The sequence below is a fragment of the Coregonus clupeaformis genome, chromosome 24 (genome assembly GCF_020615455.1).
Source record: "Coregonus clupeaformis isolate EN_2021a chromosome 24, ASM2061545v1, whole genome shotgun sequence".
Classification (NCBI taxonomy): Eukaryota; Metazoa; Chordata; class Actinopteri; order Salmoniformes; family Salmonidae; genus Coregonus; species Coregonus clupeaformis.
In genome coordinates this window covers 22,877,531-22,898,098 of record NC_059215.1, presented here as the reverse complement: position 1 = coordinate 22,898,098, position 20,568 = coordinate 22,877,531, and the positions used below count along the sequence as shown (strand labels likewise).

At 42.5% G+C, this 20,568-nt stretch overlaps 1 protein-coding gene across 3 annotated transcripts in view; it reads right to left on the bottom strand.

The window, feature by feature from the left end:
• LOC121537975 (pleckstrin homology domain-containing family G member 5) overlaps window positions 1–20,568 on the bottom strand; it is a 94,752-nt gene that overhangs the window by 55,372 nt on the left and 18,812 nt on the right. The window contains exon 1 of one of the 3 annotated variants that reach the window (XM_041845666.2): window positions 6,514–6,590. The exons of the other annotated variants lie outside the window; for them this stretch is intronic. The gene's annotated coding sequence lies outside the window, so the exon portion shown is untranslated. Of the gene's footprint in view, window positions 1–6,513; window positions 6,591–20,568 lie in introns of those variants that run through there. 3 annotated transcript variants of the gene reach the window in all.

Sequence of the window (20,568 nt, the reverse complement as noted above, 5' to 3'; positions counted from 1 at the left end):
ATGTGCTTTTACTGAGGAGTGGCTTCCGTCTGGAAACTCTACCATAAAAGGCCTGATTGGTGGAGTGCTGCAGAGATGGTTGTCCTTCTGGAAGGTTCTCCCATCTCCACAGAGGAACTCTGTCAGAGTGATCATCGGGTTCCTGGTCACCTCCCTGACCAAGGCTCTTCTCCCCGATCGCTCAGTTTGGCCGGGCAGCCAGGTCTAGGAAGAGTGTCGGTGGTTCAAAACTTTTTCCATTTAAGAATGATGGAGGCCACTGTGTTCTTGAGGACCTTCAATGCTGCAGATATGTTTTGGTACCCTTCCCCAGATCTGTGCCTAGACACAATCCTGTCTCAGAGCTCTACAGACAATTCCTTCGACCTCACGGCTTGGATTTTGCTCTGACATGCACTGTCAACTGTGGGACCTTATATAGACAGGTGTGTGCCTTTCCAAATCATGTCCAATCAATTGAATTTACCACAGGTGGACTCCAATCAAGTTGTAGAAACATCAAGGATGATCAATGGAAACAGGATGCACCTGAGCTCAATTTCAAGTCTCATAGTAAAGGGTCTGAATACTTATGTAAATAAGCATTTCTGTTTTTAATTTTTAATAACCTAGCAAATATTTCTAAAAACCTGTTTTCGCTTTGTCATTATGGGGTAGTGTGTGTAGATTGATGAGGACAAATCTTTTATTTACTCAATTTCAGAATAAGGCTGTAACGTAACAAAATGTGGAAAAAGTCAAGGGGTCTGAATACTTTCCGAATGCACTGTATATTATAATGAAATGTGACATTTTTGTTCATTCTGGTGTTCGGCAGGTTTTATTTTCGGCAGTTCGAGCAAGGCAAGGCAAGGCTCTTTAAGGCAAGCCGAAGTTCAGCAGCCGAAGTCTACCTCCCCTTCATCAGTGGTTGGTAAATAGTAGGGAATCTTCAATTAAGTGTTTGTCATTCAACGACAGACGACAAATTCTCATGCATATTTTGTCACTTGAGAAATACTGCACCAAACATCTTTGTTAGATGTCAAATTAGGCGACTAAGACCTCTGCAAAAACGGCAAAAATCATTACAAATGTGTGTACTGGCTATGGCGTCTCAAGAGGGACAAACAGTAATATTGCCGCTTTTTTCTCATTTTTCAAGCAAATGTATTTTAAGGGAGTATGCGAGCACAGATGTTCACTTCGCCTAGCAGAGTTCTGCTAGGAGCAAACCGAATCAATGTATGCGGACGCCTTTAGTGTGTGTGTGTGTATGTATGTATGTATGTATATGTTTGTGTCTGTGTGTGAGAACATACTTGCAAAGTCACATTTTAATGTGTATGTGTGCGCACAACAAGGTTGTTAATCGTTTCAGTGAATGTACATGTTTGCAGCACACATGTTGCAATGAGCCCCTGTGCAATGCCATAGTGTGTGAGTGAAAGATGGAGTGGTGCTCACTGGAAAAGAGTTGGCAGACAGTGATATTAGTAGAAGGAGACTGGTTAATGGGAGAGACATTGTGAAAGAGAAAAGGCACCGCCCCAGGTTTTTAATAGGAACCTTGTTGTGTGTGGTTTACTGCTCTACACACACGTTGTTGTTGCCCACACCCAGAGCTAATTCAATTCCTTGCTTCCCATTGTCATCCACATAGTCTGTCTCCAGCAGCCAGCTCCCACGCTCTCGCAACACACACCAGCCGATCACAGGCAGCATGAATCAACACATCAGTGAACAGCTATGACGAACGTTTAGAGTCAAGACAATAGACGATTATGTTCAGCTACATCAAGCACAGACCAAACAGTCATGATGACATTTGGATATGGCTACTTGTGCTCTAATAAAGTCTTCATTTCAGTTATTTACTGTGTGCTTTGTTAACGCTGAAGTCAGATGACTGTGTGGTGCACAGTGAAATATTCCAGGAAATACTTCAGGACCAGACCCTAAAGTGTTAGTCATTTTTGATATGGCAACTTGAAGCGGAGATTCCCAAGCCTGGTTGACACGATTCACCGGGTACACAGCGAGGGAGAGCTGTGACACACTAGTTTGACAGGAGTCCGGTTGTTGGTGCAATATTCACACAAAAATTGTCTTGAGCTTTGAATATTTCTCTCAAACTTTTCTCTCTTGGGGGGGTTGAGATCTCTCATTGTTTGGATTTGAAAATCCAACTGTTGTATTGTAAGGGGTTGCGCTCGGGGGCTGTGTGTGGCTGTCCATGTGGGTATTTGAGTGAGAATGACAGAGGAGAACCAAAATCAGTTTTAAAAAAGCACAACCCCCTTCATTATTGACGCATCGTGCCTACAAACATCAAGGAGCCTATCTAGACTCTAAAGTCAGGAAGACTGAGTTGTGTGAGCCAGACTAAAGATTCCCCTCTAGCGTTAGTTATCTTAGCAGCTAGGCCTTCTTATCTTCAGTCATTTGAATGTGTAAGACTCAGCTGTGTAGCTAGAAGTAGACGTACTGAGTCACACCCCTGGCTTGGACCGTAAATGAGGTTTGTCTGGTGTCTACAGACTATGGCCAACACGTAATCACAAACACACGCACGATTGGTTTGACTCAGTTGTGTACAGTCTTGTACATATAATAAGATAATTGTGCACTCACACACCCTCAACTGACACAGACAGTCATTGGTCCAGACTTCTCACACACACACACACACACACACACACAGGTTCAGACTCACTCCCATCTAACTAATCAAATAGATTCCAAACACAGACAAAAAGTACACAACATTATTGGCCCATAGTCCTTCCCTGAAAAGCACCAATTTCAACTCATTCATGAGCTACTCCTCCCCCCTCTTTCTCTCAAAACATACAAGCGGGCCTCTTTGAGGCTACTCCTCCCCCCTCTTTCTCTCAAAACACACAAAGCAGGCCTCTTTGGGGCTACTCTTCCCCCCTCTTTCTCTCAAAACACACAAAGCAGGCCTCTTTGGGGCTACTCTTTCCCCCTCTTTCTCTCAAAACACACAAAGCGGGCCTCTTTGGGGATACTCCTCCCCCCTCTTTCTCTCAAAACACACAAAGCGGGCCTCTTTGGGGATACTCCTCCCCCTCTTTCTCTCAAAACACACAAAGCGGGCCTCTTTGGGGCTACTCCTCCTCTTTTTTTCTCTCTTTCTTTGGAGCGAGTATACACAAACTGAGATATCCAGACAGATTGTCAAATAAATGACAAACAAACACATTACTAGGCCCAGCACTCATAAAAATGTATTCATTATGGTCTAAGAAAAGTATTGTTGCCACAGCTGATGTTCTAGATATGGAAGTCTTCTCTGCTCTCTAATCCTTCCCAGTCCCTCCTATCCATGGTCTGTTATGTTCTGGTCTGGTACTCTGTGTTCAGACTTCACTCAAACAGCCTCTGCCTCCATCGGCATGCCTTCAACTGCCTGGGAGACTTCTCTCCACACCACTAAAAAAATATATAGCTACAGCCTGGGAGACCAGCACTTACCGTACTGCTACAGCTAGCTGTACTACTGAGACAGAGTGGAATAATGAAGTAGAGCTATAAAATACTAATACTCTGTATAGTATCAATCATGGTTTTACTGAATTAAGAATGATGGATTGGCACACAAACACTAACCACTAAATACCCAGGGAGTATACTTTACATCAAAAAGACATGACTTATAGTACTACTTCTTGGGCCTGCCATCTAGGCTATATATAATATTTTGTTACCGTTTTCTGGAAACTAATTTTAATGTCCCTCTTGGGAGTTGAGCACGCGACTGGGGGATAGCCTAGATTTCCTAAAGATTACACAGTGTAGGCCTCACCATTTGGTTCTGGCTGGTAGGTGGGTGGAAACATGGGTGGGGGGATGGAGGGACGGATAAGATCAAAGGGAACGATCAGAGCCCCAGGTCAAGACTGAACCTGGTCGGATCATGTATTTTTCTCTATATAAACTTTGACGCGTCTGTGAGGAGAGGCAGGGGAAAACTGTACCACCGCTCTCTCTTTCTCCTCCCGCCATTCCTCTCGCTGGGCTCAGAGTGCCAGGACCAGGCCAAGGCTTTTCTAACGTAGGAGGCCAACGTCATCCTATCATTTCCGTCTCCAATTTACCCACCCTCCCTTTACTTGGGATTGGTTTGCTTCTCTTCAAAACACATATGGATCTCTTCAGAGGCACTTGTTGTGTCAGAGGTTTCAAGGCTAAGGCAGAGTGAGTGTGCATGTTTTTCCTGTGACACATGGAATGATACATCCATAAAACAGAATACTTGAACAGGCTTATTTTCTAATTTGTAATGAGGAGATTGACCGTCCAAGCCCACACCTGAGGCTGAGTGACTGGTCAGTGTCGAGCAGACCTATGCCACAGTTATTAGTAAAGTAGATTAGGGAATATACTAAGATGCCTGCTGCTTTGTGCTTTTTAGTTCCAATCCAGTCAAATAATGTTGTCGTACAACCGGATGCATTTTGCCCAGGCTGGGTTGAACACTCCCAACCAAAATGGCCACAGCCACAAAAGTGCAGTACATCTCGTACCAAACCAGTGGGAAAGTCCTTGGTCAAACTAAACTGTGTGACTTGTCATCTGTGTCTATGTATTTTGAGGAGTTGTCAGGCAGACTGGGGCAAAACCACATTGAGTTTCATAATGATGAACAAACCTCCAAGGATCTGTGACAAACCTGCTAATATAAGTATTAGGAGAGTACACTAGGGAATCAGGTCAAGACCCTAAATGGAGAGGGTACCTGACCACTGGCATACTACCACCCCCAAATAAAATATGAACATGTCATAAGCAATGGCAAAAAATCATAATTATAGGAAATTAGCTCTAAAACTGCAACATTTTCTCTCAGCCTCATTGCAAAAACTGCAGCACACCACTGGACCTGACCAAAGTGTAAATTATAGCGCTGCTAGAAAGAAGTCCAGAATATTATTTTGAAAAATAGATAAAAACGATAGAGCCTTCTGCAATACCAAACGGGACTATCCATGTAATTCGAAATGTACTGTATATAAACAAACATCATCAAAAGACAGTTTCTTCACTCGGTCATGTTGCCTCTAGAAAAGATTCAACCTTCTACCATTTTGCTTTAAAATAGAAGGAATTAAAGACTGATATATCAACAGTTATACAGAGCCATCACTGAATATAACTCCTTACCAACCCAAGCAAAAAGAAAATTCACATTCAAGAAAGCATTAAAAGTACATCTAATGAGATTGACCAAATGACTGATCCTGATCCCCATGTATGCTAATTGACTGTTAAAATGTTACCTTTCAGGTATTTTAAATGTCTGTAATGTCTAGTAAAAAAAAGCCATTACCAGGAATTGGTATAAAGTGGAAGCCTCAAAGTCTGAAGAATTGCAAAGTATAATTCAATAAATCTTTGTTATGGAAAGTTTGACTTATGCCTTAAAAAAGGTCCAATGCAGCAGTTTTGATCTCAATATCAAACCATTTCTGGGTAACAATGAAGTACCTTGCTGTGACTGTTTTAAATTAAAATGGTCAAACAAAAATATATTCTTAGCATAGAGCAATTTCTCAAGCAAGAATTTTGCTAGGACTGTCTGAGAGTGGTCTGAGTGGGGAGGGGAAAACTGAAAATGTGCTTTTATTGGCAGAGCTGTTTGGAACTCTTTCTTATTGGTCTATTAACCAATTTACCGCATGGTGATGTCACCATGGAAGGCCAAAACTCCATCCCACCAAAACAGGCTGACATTTCTGGCGTTCTTTTCAAACAGCTCTTACACTAAAAAGGGCATTTTCATCATGTTCACAATTTCACTGTATTATTTCAGCCTCAGTGTGGAAATATATATAAAACACAGGAAAAATCACATTTTTGACTGCACTGGGCCTTTAAGACTTTGAAAGAAGTATACATTGGTAAAAATTAAATAGAATTGCTTTTATATATTGTACACGAGTAAGCAGTGTCAAACTCTGACCCGACCATCTTAAAAAAAAAGTTATTTTTCCAATGGTCAACGGTTCATTTGATTAGTTGTGTTTGGTCAGTGGTTGTACAGTAGAGTTTATGAGTTGTCTGTTCTAGGACAGAGATAACCTCAAGGCCATCCACCTAACAGAACAGATCCTCAAAGGAAATAGCTATTTTTACAAAGTAAACATTCCACCAAAAGTGTGTTTCAACATGCAACATGAAGAGACTTGCCTGTACACTGCACATGCATGCAGATTCCACACCTTGAGAAATAGGCTAGTACTTTAGTATCAAGAGCCGCAGATCACCCTGAAGTCAAGCCTTTTCTCCCTAAAAAGGTATAGTCAAGCCTTTTGCCCTATAACCATATGATGTACTGTATGTACTCTGAGGCATTTTTAAATAAACAATCCTAAAACTCTAGATTTTCTGTTGGCTTCACCGCACACTGAACTATCGACTATCAAAAAAGGTGGTGTTTATTTTTATTTTACACACAAAACATGAAGAGCTATCGAAGTGACCACATGAGAAAACAAAAGAACCACTCACCAGCAGCTGATCTGTCTCCGCTCTAATGCAGTCCAGGAGACTGAGACGGAGTTAGTGTTGTCTCAGGCTGCGCTGCTGGACTATGATGCAACCAGGCTTCCTATCCATCGTTTTAAGGAAGGAAAGGAGACAGACAGGCAGGAAGGCAGTGTGCACAACCAAAAAAGGAGGAAGTGAGGGGAAAAAAAAAAAAGTGGCCTTCCTCTAGGCTAACTGTTGATTTGGACACAGGCTGTTCCATTTTCAACTTGGAAATGGATCGTTTGGAAGCCACTTTAGATTTGATATTTAAAAAAACGGAGAGGGGAGAAACTGCCTGGTGCTGCTGAAGACCTCGGCTTGTTGATATAAGAACCAGATGTGGAATATGCCGACGTCTGAGGAAAACCAGACTTAAAGGCCGCCAAACTTTGGATTTGGATTTGTGCCATCATCACCAGCAGGCAGCTAACAGTGTCAAATCGTGGAGGAGAAGAGGCACACAACACGTAAACAAACCGGCAAAACACTGAGAAAAACTATACAACAGCTGGAGGAAGTTTGTTGACCTATGCTCCCTGAGGAGCAAGAGTTTACAAGTCAAGACAGAACTAGCAGGTGCATTGCACTAGCACTCTCACTGAGGAACAAAATACCACTTTCACTTTCCCTCTGGCTATGGGTCTATTCAGCCAGGTGTGATATCCCTTTGCCTTACCATTCTCCCATCTGTCCCTATACATTACATCTAGCTGTGAACCAAATGTAAGATCAACCCTAAACTACACAACCCTAGCAGACGATAACGACATGCTGGGATCATTGCACTCAGGTGAGAGTGGTGCTTCTCTGCCCATGCATCGGCTATAGCCTACTCTATTTAATTGAGACCACACGCGCACCTGACCTCGCAGGTATGGCTACTGAACTGGAAGCAGCAAGAATGATGACAGCAACACTTGCTACGTTTTGCATAGGCCTATAGCCTATCTTTTAGGAGGATGATTTGTAGGCAGAGACAAATAAATGGGTAATCAATACCTATTGAAAATGTTTATGATTACATTTTTTGATTGGGGAGGTAGGCTACTGAATTTGAAGCAGCGAATTGTGTGTGTGTGAATAATGCGAAAAGTTTGCTTTTAGTACAATAGGTAGGCTAACGCATACAAAGCAGAAAAGGGGACCGTTTCCAAATAATCTGTGGGACAACAAAAATATTTTCATCCCAAAGTCGTCTGTCTGACCGCCGGTCCCGCCATGAGAAATGCCGACCACGCCACAATGATCTCTGTCGGGACCTGCAGGTCCGGGAGGCATCCCGCGGGAATGCAGCCCTCTAGCGCAGTCAGTACACAACACCATGCTCATTATGTCTTAGCAGGATCAGATGGTGACGGGGTCCCAGCAGGGTCAGACAGCCAGGGAAGACCAGTCTACAGAGCTCAGGTGAATGTTGCGATTTATTAACAATATCAGTGAATGATACAAAGTTCCATCTTGAATTGATGGGTAGACCTACAGTAGCTACAGGACAGCAGCTTAAGCTTAAAGCTACAGTCTGGGATCTGGGAATAATGGTCATTTCAATTATTGAACCATTGATTCTATTAAATGGATAATATAATGTATAAATGTACACCAAGGTCATTCTTTGTCATGCTTCATCTTAGGAGAATCAGATGGTGACAGGGGTCTCAGCAGGGTCAGGCATCCAGGGAATACCAGTCTGACGGAGGTGAGGTGAATTTTTGCAGATACAACACTACTGTCTGTGCAGCAAACAATGGTCAAGCCAGATGCTATTTTAAGGCAGTCTGACAAACCTCCAAAGTTGATTTCCAAACTGCATCAAGGGTTGATAGGCTTTTCCAGATGACACAAAACATGTATACAAAAATGTGAGGAAGACCTGGAGGAAGCTATTGATGATGATGATGAATGGATACAGATATGTTTGATTGCCCAGTCATGTTCATATCATCTCAGACATAAATTACTACAGTTTAAGACCATCCATAGAACATGCTATATGCCACTGAAACTGAATTACATGCACTCAAATGTCATTCCTCTGCTGGAGGTGTAAAACACAAAAGTGGACATATTTGTATATGTTATGGTTCTTGTGAAGGCTGGCTGAATTCTGGCAAAGAGTATATGTTCTTCAATCTCAGCAGATTCTCCCTTCTCCCTGTTTTTGTTTGCTTGGAAATGTTGATACTGGAGACTTATCTGAAGAAACTGTGTAACCAAGCATTTATAGCGGCTAAGAAATGCATTGCCATTAATTGGAAGGTTGGTTATCCTCCCACAATGTCAAGTTAAGTATCATTAGATTAGATTTATTACAAGATTAAGGGTATACTGGGCAACCTTCATAAGGTCTGGATGCCTAATATGGAATACAGTACGACTAAAGGAGTCTGTATTGAAAACATGCCCACGTCAGGGGAGATACCTATTTAGGCAATCCCTAGCTGCTGGGCTGCTCAGTCCTGGCCCTGGGGGTCTGAAGTCCTGTGGGTTGTCACTCTGTCCTTGGCCTAACACACCCGAAACTAATAATGAATGTTTCACTAAGAGTAGGGTGTGTTGGGTTGGGGCGCTGCAGGGTGGTGGACCCCTAGGGACAGGACGGGGGGACCCAGATACTGTATTTTCTGTGCAAGTAAAAAGAGCTCTACAGTACTATTAGTCCTATGAGATTCATTACATGGAGGATTTGCTGTTTCTGTGTTAAGGTACACTACCGATCAAAAGTTTTAGAACACCTACTCATTCCAGGGTTTTTCTTTATTTTTACTATTTTCTATATTGTAACTACTTCAAAACTATAAAATAACACGTATGGAATCACGTAGTATCCAAAAAAGTGTTAAACAAATTAAAATATATTTTATATTTGAGATTCTTCAAAATAGCCACCCTTTGCCTTGCACACTCTTGGCATTCGCTCAACCAGCTTCATGAGGTAGTCACCTGGAAGTTCATTAGAGTTACCAGCCTCAGAAATTGCAGCCCAAATAAATGCTTCACAGAGTTCAAGTCAGACACACATCTCAACATCAACTGTTCAGAGGGGACTGTGTGAATCAGGCCTTCATGGTTGAATTGCTGCAAAGAAACCACTACTAAATGACACCAATAAGAAGAAGAGACTTGATTGGGCCAAGAAACACGAGCAATAGACATTAACCAGTGGAAATTTGTATTTTGGTCTGGAATCCAAATAAGGAGATTTTTAGTTCCAACCGCCGTGTCTTTGTGAGACGCGGTGTGGGTGAACGGATGATCTCTGCATGTGTATATCCCACCGCAAAGCATGGAGGAGGAGGTGTTATGGTGTGGGGGTGCTTTGCTGGTGACACCGTCTATGATTTATTTAACCTGCATGGCTACCACAGCATTCTGCAGCGATACACCATCCCATCTGGTTTGTGCTTAGTGGGACTATCATTTGTTTTTCAACAGGACAATGACCCAACACACCTCCAGGCTGTGTAAGGGCTATTTGACCAAGGAGAGTGATGAGTGCTCCATCAGATGACCTGGCCTCCACAATCCCCCGACCTCAACCCTATTGAGATGGTTTGGGATGAGTCGGACCACAGAGTGAAGGAAAAGCAGCCAACAAGTGCTCAGCATATGTGGGAACTCCTTCAAGACTATTGGAAAAGCATTCCAGGTGAAGCTGGTTGAGAGAATTCCAAGAGTGTGCAAAGCTGTCATCAAGGCGAAGGGTGGCTGTTTGAAGAATCTCAAATATATTTTGATTTGATTAACAATTATTTGGTTACTACATGATTCCATGTGTTATTTCATAGTTTTGATGTCTTCACTATTATTCTACAATGTAGGAAATAGTAAAAATAAAGAAAAACCCTTGAATGAGTATTTGAGGCATGTGTTTTTTTTTTTTTTTTGGGGGGGTTACCTTTCCCTTGGGAATGAAAAAAAAATGAAGGTGTGAAATGTGAAGGAAATTGTGCTGGGAGAGAGTTGAGTTATTGACTAGACTTGTGGGGGACGGGCGTGCAGGCTGCTCGGGCTGTCTTAATAAAGACAATCAAAAGTCTTAGTATTTTTTCAAGAGTTGTTCATTTGTTAGGCTATCACAATATGTATTATTGAATTACCTTTGAATATCATTATCTAGTTCAGTCTTATTAATTACTTAAACATATTTAATAATTGTCTCTTACCTAGCTTGATGACTGTGGGCATTTTTGCTTACTTTTTGTTCTAAATAGAGACGACATATTGGAGTGTGTAAAAATGCAGAAAATGAGCTTTAGATGCCCAAAACAATTCTTGGGGAGGACCACCAGTTTATGTACCTCCCACTTCTAAAACCAAAGTGGCGCCACTGTTTCTCAATGATGCTTTAAGATACGAAATATAAAATATGTAAACAATCCTTCCTCCAAAAGGTCCCTTCTATGGATTACATTTCATGAAAATCCCCCAAATGATGGTCCTGTTTTGTTCTAGTTTCATGAGGAATTACCCAGAATGAGCATGAGCATGTGAACTGCTGCCTCTGCTGTGTTTATGATACCCGCCTCCGATGCACATTACATCACCGTCAACCTCTGATCCTCGTCACTCCCTCCACTCACAGACCTACAAGCGCACACACACCCTGGGCTGACTCACCGACTGACTTGTATAGAAACCAGTCCTTATTCGAAACACCTCATGTTCCCTCCTTACCCCCCCCCCCCTCTCAGGATCCCTTTAATTTACAGTTGTCAGCTTTGTCACTGCTTCAGTGAACTGGGTTCTTGTCACAGAAATGGAATTACTAGAACGGCATTCCCACTATTTCTATGGTTCCCTCTACCCTTGTCTATCTTACTCCGTATTCAGCTCTCGCTCCAATTTGTCCCTGTGTTTGACCCCTGACCTCTAAATGGCACAAGGTCAGAGGACGGATTACATGTGCTTTAAAAAGCGCCGACAGGAAAATAAGCGGGGGAGGTGTTTTTAGTTGTTTGCTCCTATATAGTAAAATTAGTTCTTATCAATGGAAGGAAACGTGTGAGAAGTGATGGAGAACTGCATTTGTTTACTTTTTTCATCAGATTTGTATTTTTTTTACTAACTTGATATGATTTCAATCTTGAAGACATGATTTTGGAATATTCTAAACTAAGTGGCCTCCCGTACATGGGCGTTAACATCAATACTGTTGAAACTGCTGTTGGCTGTAATATCAGACACTACTGCCTCCTTCCTCCCCATGTCTTTGCTGGGTCTACTGCGCTGTCCTGTCCACAAACATGGGCCAGTACACCGCTCTCTGTTTTGTCATTCAACCTAAGTCTACTAGATGAGCCTCGTTTAAGTCCTCTACAATTATCCAGCTCAGAAAAACTATTCAGGACTCCATGGCAGGAGAAGGCTGGAGGCTGCCTGGAGGCACAGTTGGGGGAGGGGTCTGTTCTGTTTGGTTGGAAAGCCAAACTCATCTCTCCTCTTCAAAACAAGTCGAAGTACTGGTGCCCTGCCCACCCCTCTGCCTGCCCCACCACCCCCTGTTGCCAACCTCAATTACAGCAGTCTATATTTAAAAAGAGGGAGTGGCAGCCATGCAATTGTCCTGAAGGATTAGTCTCTAGTGGCAATGTCATTGTTGGGGAGGAGAGGGGGAGTGTGTACTGTGTATAGAGGCGACCTTCCCCTGATGCCCGACCTTGGCATTAAAGCTTCCCTGACCTAGAAGCCCAGAAATCATCTCACAAGGTGAGTTCAAGAGACAAAACAGAGCAAAAAAGGTATGTAGAAAGTAGAGAGCGAGCAAGAAGGGTGCTAAAAGGAGAAATATTGCCTAATTATTTCAACATGAATTATGTTGGAAGTTCCAGGCGCTGTTAGTGTCGTCTGAGTGTTAATTCAACTTATTTACAGATTTGCCTACTATTACTCAGCTTGTCCGCGACAATAACATGTTTTGGATTTGGGAGACAAGCTAGAGAATTGTTCCTCCTTCTAACTGAAGACAGACAGGCCTTCACACAGACAGACCGTCATTCTTAAACAGTTCATTAGCTTCAGCCGCCCTGTAGACTCCCTACCTCAGAAATCAGTCCTAACCAACAATTATACAGGCTTTAGTTTGGTTTGCCATGAAGAAGAGCAGAGCGTCGCATGCGAGGAGGGATTTGGATTTATGTTGTTTCAACCCATCGTCTCGCCACTGGGGGCCTCATTTTAAAGTCTTTGAAGTAGGCAGTTATATTGGTCGTCCCTGACTCCCTGTCAGCCCAAGGCCATTTCCATTGGAGTGTCGGTTGGTGTCGGTCGGTCAGGTGCCCTCTTCCTGTTATTGTGCTGTCTGCTTCCTGTCAAAGAGACTCATGGGGCTTAGGGTTGGCGTCACCGTCGTCACGGGGACCTCCTTCTGCCTTTGAATACGTTCCTGACAAGACATTTAACGATCGGCACACGTCACACTACATCTACGTTTGTTATTGTTGGACGAAAAGCAAAATGCCTTAGGCCTAGTTTCTATACACCGACATACAGGGGCATCCCCTTTCCTTTCTGCATTGCAATGAAATTCTATGTGACATTGGTACACAAGTCTACTACTAAACAAGGAAAATATCTCCAGGAAGAGCAGCAGATTACCTTTATTGATTAGCTGTTATTTTAATGCTTAAGGAGTTAGAATAGTTGAATACACAAGGTGCAATTTCGAAATTTGGTCGTGCATTAGCAGTTTATGTCTTATGTCAGTCACTGATAGTCAATTAGCCCATGTCAGCTAACATTTTTTAGATTACTAAGTTAGTTTAGCGGCCAGCTATCTAAACTTGTTATCATGGTCACATTACCGGCCGGGGGGGGGCCTCCATTGATTTTGTTAGTCAGTCTCACTCATATCACATTAAAAAAACACGAATTTTCCTCTCTGCCCCATAGAATTGCATGAAATTAGTTATAAAATGGAAAAATATTTTCTGCCCCATGGCAAAATGTGTAGCATTGCAGCAAACTTGCTTTAAAACTGCAACATTAGCTCTACACCCCATGGGATGGATATGGGTTGAGATTTTGTGGCCCCCACACCCATCAAAGTTGCCCATCCCTGACTACTGATGTCAGAGTTCTAGTCACTTTCTAAATAATTCCAAGAAAAGACATAGAAAAACACACTTCAATAGAAATCTGACACAGTCATTGAGAACAAGATACCATCAGAATACTGTCTAAAAGATTTGCATCTGGGACTACTTTGGGAACCCCCCCCCTCATTCACTATGATCACTTCAAAAGAGTCATGGAAAAGTACAGTATGACAAGCTCTGTGATTGGCTCATAGGTGATGACGACTGCATTGGAGTTCTGTGGAGTGAAACACTTGTTGTAGCTTGTTTGAGGCAGACTGTGATTCTAGGTCTGCTGTGGACTGGGACTCTCCCTCAAGCAGGAATACACTGCCCTACCATTTATCACATTAGGGCATCTCTATAAGTCTCCACTTTATCACACACCTATACAACTACTCATAGTCTTCAATGAAGACTTTATTAGTTGAATCAGCTGTGTAACTGCTTTTCCTTGCAGGGTAAGATAAGATTGCCCAACCCTTCTCTACACTGTCCTTTACCGAAACAGACCACAAAGGCCTCTCCCTACGACCTCAGTCTACACAGGTAGGTCTATAAATTATTATCCTCATCCTGGAAGATCCTGTGCTAGTGTACGGATGTACAAGGTCGCACGTCACCCACGGCTTCATGATTTGCTATAGCCTCCACCAGAAACTTTAACCTCCACCAGTCTTCACCCAATCGCCTTCTGTGTACATGCCCTTATTCATAATGTACACACCAACAATTAATATAAGTGGATTATAATACAGTCATGCTACCTGAAGTAGTATATCCACTGTGTGCAAAATACGATACAGCACATTTTAAATACAACTATTATTCTTATCAGCCTGTGCTTTATGGGATGAAATCACTTCACAGATAGCAAATGCTTTCATGTCCTCAGCCAATTCACCCATACTACAGTGTCACATAAGTGAGATGCAGCCTATGCCATAGAAATACTTCAATTCTGTTGCTCCATACGTTTCCATAAATCACGCCCAGTAAAAAAAATATATATATATATATGTGTGTGTTCCCCTGCAAAGATGGTTGAAGTGCCAGTCTTTAACAGGCATATCAAAAGACACCTCTCTTAACTTTATGTACTTCACATTGAATAACCATTAGCCTAGCAATCCCAATGCCCAAATCCTGCTTGGGAGTCTAACATCACAGTCCCACCACAGCAGAGAGCCCACCCATACCAGCAGCAGTTATTCTGGTGGGTCACAAATGGCACCCTATTCCCTATGTAGTGCACTACTTTTAAACAGACCCATATGGGCCCTAGTCAAAAGTAGTGCACTACATACGGAATAGGGTGCAAGTAAGGGACGAAGCCTCTGAATTCTCATACAGGGGAAACTTTCCTCTAGGCTCTTACACAAAGTGAGGTCATCCTTCCTTTTCCTGCTCAAGAACCCCTCGGAGACTGTGCTCTTTCATTTCGACTCATTAACTTGTCTACTTAAGCTATATTTATTTTGGTTCTTGTTATATAAAAAGGCAATACAAGCTGTGAGGAATATACAGATGACAACCAAGAGTGAGTTATGCACATATTTTACTTCTCCAAGTGATATTAATCACCATAGCGGAGTGACCAGCGGGATGGTAGAAGTACAGTTGAAGTCAGAAGTTTACATACACTTAGGTTGGAGTCATTAAAACTTGTTTTTCAACCACTCCACAAATTTCTTGTTAACAAACTATAGTTTTGGCAAGTCGGTTAGGACATCTACTTTGTGCATGACACAAGTCATTTTTCCAATAATTGTTTAAAGACAGATTATTTCACTTATAATTCACTGTAACACAATTCCAGTAGGTCAGAAGTTTACATACACTAAGTTGACTGTGCCTTTAAACACCTTGGAAAATTCCAGAAAATGATGTCATGGCTTTAAAAGCTTCTGATAGGCTAATTGACATAATTTGAGTCAATTGGAGGTGTACCTGTGGATGTATTTGAAGGACTACCTTCAAACTCAGCGCCTCTTTACTTGACATCATGGGAAAAATCAGAAGAATAATTGTAGACCTCCACAAGTCTGGTTCATCCTTGGGAGCAATTTCCAAATGCCTGAAGGTACCACGTTCATCTGTACAAACAATAGTACGCAAGTATAAACACCATGGGACCATGCAGCCGTCATACCGCTCAGGAAGGAGACGCGTTCAGTCTCCTAGAGATTAACGTACTTTGGTGCGAAAGTGCAAATCAATCACAGAACAACAGCAAAGGACCTTGTGAAGATGCTGGAGGAAACGGGTACAAAAGTATCTATATCCACAGTAAAACGAGTCCTATATCGACATAACCTGAAAGGCCGCTCAGCAAGGAAGAAGCCACTGCTCCAAAACCACCATAAAAAAGCCAGACTACGGTTTGCAACTGCACATGGGGTCAAAGATCGTACTTTTTGGAGAAATGTCCTCTGGTCTGATGAAACAAAAATAGAACTGTTTGGCCATAATGACCATCGTTATGTTTGGAGGAAAAAGGGGGGGCTTGCAAGCCGAAGAATACCATCCCAACTATGAAGCACGGGGGTGGCAGCATCATGCTGTGGGGGTGCTTTGCTGCAGGAGGGACTGGTGCACTTCACAAAATAGATGGCATCATGAGGAAGGAAAATTATGTAGATATGTTGAAGCTCCAGTGTTGGCTGCTCCCCTCGGGTCCAAGACCTTTTCAAACAGACTGTGTTCCTCATTAGCCCAGGACAAAAAAATACATAGAAAAAAGGAGAAAGAGCAGGATGAACATAAAAGCTGCTTTAAATAGTCCTCTAATCCGTCCGTGCGGCTACAGCCAGACTCTCGCCTGAAGAGAGCCAAGCAGGCCAGGCAAGCATCATTATGTACCCCAGTACAGACGGCTTAACACCTCTGTACGTGACTAACAACTTACCAAACCTAGAGAACTACACCAAACCTAGAGTGAGCTCTGTACCTGGAAATAGAGCTTCAATTCCTGGGTTTCAGTCTCGCTATAGATATACACTGAGTGTACAAAACTTTAAGAACACCTGCTCTTTCCATGACATAGACTGACCAGGTGAATCCAGGTAAAAGCTATGACCCCTTATTGATGTCACTTGTTAAATCCACTTCAAATCAGTGTAGATGAAGGGGAGTAGACTTTTTAAGCCTTGAGACAATTGAAACATGGATTGTGTATGTGTGCCATTCAGAAGGTGAATGGGCAAGACAAAAGATGTAAGTGCCTTTGAACGGGATATGGTAGTAGGTGCCAGGCGCACCGGTTTGTGTCAAAAACTGCAAAGCTGCTGGGTTTTTCCAGTCTCAACAGTTTCTTGTACAACTCAATATTAGGACGGTATTCCTAATGTTTTGTATACTCAGTGTTGATAGAAGTGTCGAATTGCTGACAGTGGCTTTAGACAATTTTACAACAATTATTTCATCATGAATTCTGCTGGAAGCTCCAGGGGTTGTTTAGTTGGTAAGTAGCTTTAATGCATGGATAATATTACATCCATAGAAAGAATAACGTCAGAGAGATATTAGTCATCAAATAGATACACGAGGGACAGGAAGAAATATGGAAACCCACTAAACGAAACCACTTAAACGAAACCAAAGACAAAATAATGAAGAGGGAAAAAAACAGAGCAAGAGAATAATAGTCAGTCAGCTGATTGAAAATTCTCTCCTCTTCCTGTCTGCTCCACCCCTCTTCCCCTTCCATCCATCCATCCTTCCGTTACGTCTCCTTCCCTCCCACCAGCTGTTTGTCCTAGGTGGGGCGCGTTGCCGTGGGAACCCACACCTTTAGGGGCCCTGTCTGGTCCTGTCCCGTAGTGACTGAGAGGGGTGTATGTGAGAGACCTGTGTCCCAGAGCGAGCTCAGACTGGCCTCATCATCTCCTTACTGTAACAAGACTGCTGCTGGGGCTGCTTAACCCCCACAGCACAGTCAGTCAGTTCAGTATTCATTTAGGATTAAGGCCTAGCTATCAGCCTGAAAAACAGTCACAAATAAAATGTTATTTGTCACGTGCCATGAAATGCTTACTTACAAGCCCTTAACAAACAATGCAGTTTTAAGAAAATAAGAGTTAAGAAATTATTTACTAAATAAACTAAAGTAAAAGAAGTAACACAATAAAATAACAATAACGGGGCTATATACATGGGGTACCGGTACCGAGTCAATGTGCGGGGGTACAGGTTAGTCGAGGTCATATGTACATGTACAGTGCCTTTGGAAAGTATTCAGACCCCTTGATTTTTTCCACATTTTGTTACGTTACATCCTTATTCTAAAATTGATTAAATTGTTTTTTTCCCCCCTCATCAATCTACACACAATACCCCATAATGACAACGCAAAAATAGGTTTCTAATTTATTCAATATAAAAAACTTAAATAACACATTTACATAAGTATTCAGACCCTTTACTCAGTACTTTGTTGAAGCACCTTTGGCAGCGATTACAGCATCGAGTCTTCTTGGTTATCAAATCAAATGTTTATTTGTCACGTGCCGAATACAACAGGTGTAGACCTTATCGTGAAATGCTTACTTACAAGCCCTTAACTAACAATGCAGTTAACAAAATAGTTAAGAAAATATGTAAAAATAATAATAATAAATTGGTAACACAATAAAATAACAAAACGGGGCTATATATACTGGGGGTACCGGTACAATGTATGACACTACAAGCTTGGCACACCTGTATTTGGGGAGTTTCTCCCATTCTTCTCTGCAGATCCTCTCAAGCTCTGTCAGGTTGGATGGGGAGCATTGATGCACAGCTATTTTCAGGTCTCTCCAGAGATGTTCGATCGGGTTCAAGTCCGGGCTCTGGCTGGGCCACTCAAGGACATTCAGAGTCCCGAAAATACTCCTGCGTTGTCTTGGCTGTGTGCTTAGGGTCGTTGTCCTGTTGGAAGGTGAACCTTCTCCCCAGTCTGAGGTCCAGAGCGCTCTGGAGCAGGTTTTCATCAAGGATCTCTCTGTACTTTGCTCAGTTCATCTTTCCCTTGATCCTGACTAGCCTCCCAGTCCCTGCCGCTGAAAAACATCCCCACAGCATGATGCTGCCACCACCATGCTTCAACGTAGGGATGGTGCCAGGTTTCCTCCAGCCGTGACGCTTGGCATTCAGGCCAAAGAGTTAAATCTTGGTTTCATCAGACCAGAGAATCTAATTGATCATGGTCTGAGTGTCCTTTAAGTGCCTTTTGGCAAACCCCAAGCGGGCTGTCATGTGCCTTTTACTGAGGAGTGGCTTCCGTCTGGCCACTCTACCATAAAGGCCTGATTGGTGGAGTGCTGCAGAGATGGTTGTCCTTCTGGAAGGTTCTCCCATCTCCACAGAGGAACTCTAGAGCTCTGTCAGAGTGACCATTGGGTTCTTGGTCACCTCCCTGACCAAGGCCCTTCTCCCCAGATTGCTCAGTTGGCCGTGCGGCCAGCTCTAGGAAGAGTCTTGGTGGTTCCAAACGTCTTCCATTTGGTGGCCACTGTGTTCTTGAGGACCTTCAATTTTGCATAAATATTTAGGTACCCTTCCCCAGATCTGTGCCTCGACAAAATCCGGTCTCGGAGCACTACGGACAATTCCTTCAACCTCACGGCTTGGTTTTTGCTCTGACATGCACTATCAACTGTGGGACCTTATATAGACAGGTGTGTGCCTTTCCAAATCAGGTCCAATAAATTAAATTTACCACAGGTGGACTCTAATCAATTTGTAGAAACATCAAGGATGATCAATGCAAACAGGATGCACCGGAGCTCAATTTCGAGTCTCATAGCAAAGGGTCTGAATACTTATGTAAACAAGGTATTTCTGTTATTTATTTTTAATAGAGGTGCAAAAAAAATATCATTATGGGGTATTGTGTGTAGATTGCTGAGGAAAATGTTTAATCCATTTTAGAATAAGGCTGTAATGTAACAAAATGTGGAAAAAGTCAAGAGGTCTGAATACTTTCCGAAGGCACTGTAGGTAGGGGTAAAGTGACTATGCATAGATAAACAGGGAGTAGCAGCAGTGTAAAAAAACAAGAGGGAGTGGGGAAAATCACAGACCTACAACACGGTTCAAATTATGTTCACATGACTATAGTACAAACCCTATGGAAACACATTAAAGCGTTATCTAAGGCTTACCTCAGTACAGGTAATGTTGAGTAATGTGATGACGACTCGACTCGTAGGCAGCTATAGTAGGTTGTGCCAGTACCTCAGAACAGCCTGGATTGATTCAGTGAATAACAGGACAGGTGAACTCAACTCCTGCCACGCCAGCCATTGCTCATGCTGTGACTGGAACAGACACACTGCCTTTGGGGAGCGGAGTTACTGCAGAAGGGAACTGATCAAATACTACAGTATGCAGTGAGACCAAAAGGCAGAGCTATAAAGACCAGGCATGTTCAAATGGAACGGAGCCATAACGTGAGGAAGGAGACTTCAGTGTATAGAACTGTTGCCAGAAGCAGCTCAGTTAAAAAGGGATTGTTCAAGATCCTTAAAATACTCTTAAAACGAAATATAAAAAGTTGAATGTTTCTGTTGCGAGTCAAATGGCTTCTTTGACGAGTTTATTTAAAACCACATTGGATATAATACAAAGTGTATGTTTAAAATGCATCATGTCTCAATTCAGTTGAATGCATTCAGTTGTACAACTGACTAGGTATCCCCCTTTCTCTTTCAAATGCTTGGGCAATACAGGCTGTTAGAGTTTAAAGAGGGAACAAGAGGGAATAACAAGAGATGAGGCTACTTCACTAGTGACCTCTGGTGACTAAGACCAGACATGATTGGTAAACAACAGGTGTAGACTAACAGTGAAATGCTTACAAGTGAGGGAACAAGGCTTTGCTGTGCCATCCACTGACAGGAAGAGTTTGTCAGCTGACTGGAGAAATTAAGGGGATTCAATGGAAGTCGGCCAGAAAAAGTCAGAGAAAAAGAAGAGT